We start from the raw sequence: 2,500 nt of genomic DNA on the forward strand, positions 1-2,500 counted from the left end.
TTTATCTCTATTGTTATCTCTGTAACTACAGTAAAGCAACTTACCTATGTAAGTATTTTATTTTAAGAAATATTTCAGAGTAATGAAAAATAATTTTATTTTGGTGTGAATTAGAAACTTTATTCAGTATAACGAAATTGATGCGTTATGAACTGTTATATCAATCACCATCTTTGTATTGTCTGCGTACTGGGGCGATGACTGCGCCTGTAGTATTCTGCATAGTATGGTGTATGGTGAATCGGGATTGTGTGTCTGGTGTCTGTATAGAATAGTGATTATGGGGAAGGTTGGACACGAGGATGGTGAATTATAAAATTTGTTTTAGGAATTAATTCTCTCTCTCTCTCTTTCTCTCTCTCTCTCTCTCTTTCTCTCTCTCTCTCTCTCTCTCTCTCTCTCTCTCTCTCTCTCACCAAAGTCCAAGTGATAATAAGATAATAACCGTATTGAGAAGTCATTGACTTGTGGTGTGTGTGTGTGTGGAAAGTCATGAGCAAAGTTTTAATGCAGTTCCTCAAACTGCGAGAGCGATGACGGAACGTGCAGAGTGCAGTAATGGGAGTAAATATCATAGTGAAGTGAGGCAGGCAGGAGCATAGCCAGGAATGTAGGGAAGGGGGGGAGGGGGGGGGGCACCCAGGGTGGATATTGGGTTCAGTTCCCAGAGCTCATTATCATTTTTTTTTTTTTTCACCAACAATGACTTTTGTTTGAAAATGCTATTGTTTAGAATAGAATAGTGACGCGTGTTTGGTAATATACCTCAGAGACTTTTGGTGTAACTAAGATATTTCTGATAGGTTTATATTTCTGTATAGAGTTAAAGCTGATCTTGTACGATGATTGCAAGATGTAGTTCTTGAAGACTTGGAATACAGTAGATAGAATTCATTAGATCTCCGACTGTTTAATCAATGGACTAAGGAAGAAAAATCACTCTGGAATGAATGCTTCAGAAACTGATTAAAGCAATTCAGATATCGGATGCCGTGAGGATGGATGCTGCTTATGAAACTGCATTATACACACGTAATATTGGGTGTTAGGAGCTTTATGATAGACATTTTCAACTTGTCGATCTTGACAGGATAGAAAGACTGATGTAGACGAATACCGTAATAATTACACACAGATATAGATATAAATTATCAATAGCATAAACCATTTTCGTGGTTCTGCATTGATACGGTTGCCATAGAAGAGTAACAAGGGTTATATAAACTGATGGTGTTCTTGATTAAGTTGCAGTGACTGTTTCGGGGTTATTGTTGTACATGGAGATACAACAGTCAGAGATGTACAACATGTTCGCCAATGTCGATACATATAAACGGAGAGGAAGGGAAGGGGATCGAGGAGGAGAGGGAAAACCGAGGGGAGGTTACATGGAAGGAAGGGAGAGGGGAGAGTGAAGGAGAGAAGAAGCGGAGAAGAGTGGGAAGAGGTAGGATGAACGTGAAACGGAGAGGATAGATAATATAAAAAAAAAGGGAGGAGAAAGGGAAGGCTGAAAAAAACAAGAGAACTAGAGAAAGGTAGAGAAGAAAAGCGGGCTAGGAGAGGGGAAGAGATGAAGGGCAGAGGGGAGGCGAGGGGAGGAGGAGGAGGAGGGAGAGGAGGAGGGAGAGGAGGAGGAGGAGGGAGAGGAGGAGGAGGAGGAGGGAGAGGAAGAGGAGGAGGAGGAGGGAGAGGAGGAGGAGGAGGAGAGGAGGAGGAGGAGAAGGGAGTGGAGGAGGAGGAGGAGGAGGAGGAGGGAGAGGAGGAGGAGGAGGAGGAGGAGGAGGGGGAGGGGGACAGGGGAGGTGTTGGATGCGCTCCACGGGTCTCCATCCCAGCCCGCCGCAGTTGTGTCCCGAACACGAGTGTGGTGGCCGGGAGTCAGTGCCGTGGGAAGCGCTCTCACTCTCCTCGCTCTCACTCTCACTCTCTCTCTCTCACTCGCTCGCTCACCGCGCTACGAGCAGAAGGAGGAGGCAGGAGGATGATGATGATGGTGATGCTCCTCGAGATCGCACTGCTTCGCCGTTTGATCTAGGCCGTTTTGCGTGCGTGTTGCGTGTGTGAGTGCGTCGGGAGGGAGTTTCGCAAAGGAAAGATTGGAGGGAAAGATAGAATTAACTCGGATATTTGTGTTTTATTTTGTTCTTTTTTTTTATTTTGGAAAGTCGGTTCGATTGGAATCTGGGAAAATTGAGGAAAGTGGTATATATATAATATTAAAAAAACAGGCTTTGAACTCATAATAATTAGTGCTGTGTGGATTTACATACATACTAGTGCGAGGACTTAAAATATACAGACTTTTTTTTCCACTCCGAATCACTACTAACCACTGAGTGAATTTTCGCTGTGAATAGTTACGTTTCTAATTGTTTGCTCTAGAACAGTGAGCGAAGAAAAAGAAAGAGAGAAAAAAATTGAAAACAAAATCTCTGGCTAATTATTTCTTCATATAAAAGTGACCCAAAAGAATCCAGTTGTGCTTACCTAACCTATC

At 43.1% G+C, this 2,500-nt stretch overlaps 1 long non-coding RNA gene across 1 annotated transcript in view; it reads left to right on the forward strand.

Annotated features, from left to right (window-relative positions):
- The first annotated feature begins 462 nt into the window (after positions 1-462).
- Positions 463-2,500, forward strand: part of LOC147472458 (uncharacterized) — a 277,916-nt gene continuing 275,878 nt past the window's right edge. Inside the window, exon 1 of the long non-coding RNA XR_015190951.1 lies at positions 463-2,500. This exon is cut by the window's right edge and continues 35 nt beyond it. This is a non-coding gene — a long non-coding RNA (uncharacterized LOC147472458).

The sequence above is a fragment of the Penaeus japonicus genome, unplaced genomic scaffold (genome assembly GCF_977035675.1).
Source record: "Penaeus japonicus unplaced genomic scaffold, GWHDUDI00000001_assembly GWHDUDI00000001, whole genome shotgun sequence".
Lineage (NCBI taxonomy): Eukaryota > Metazoa > Arthropoda > Malacostraca > Decapoda > Penaeidae > Penaeus > Penaeus japonicus.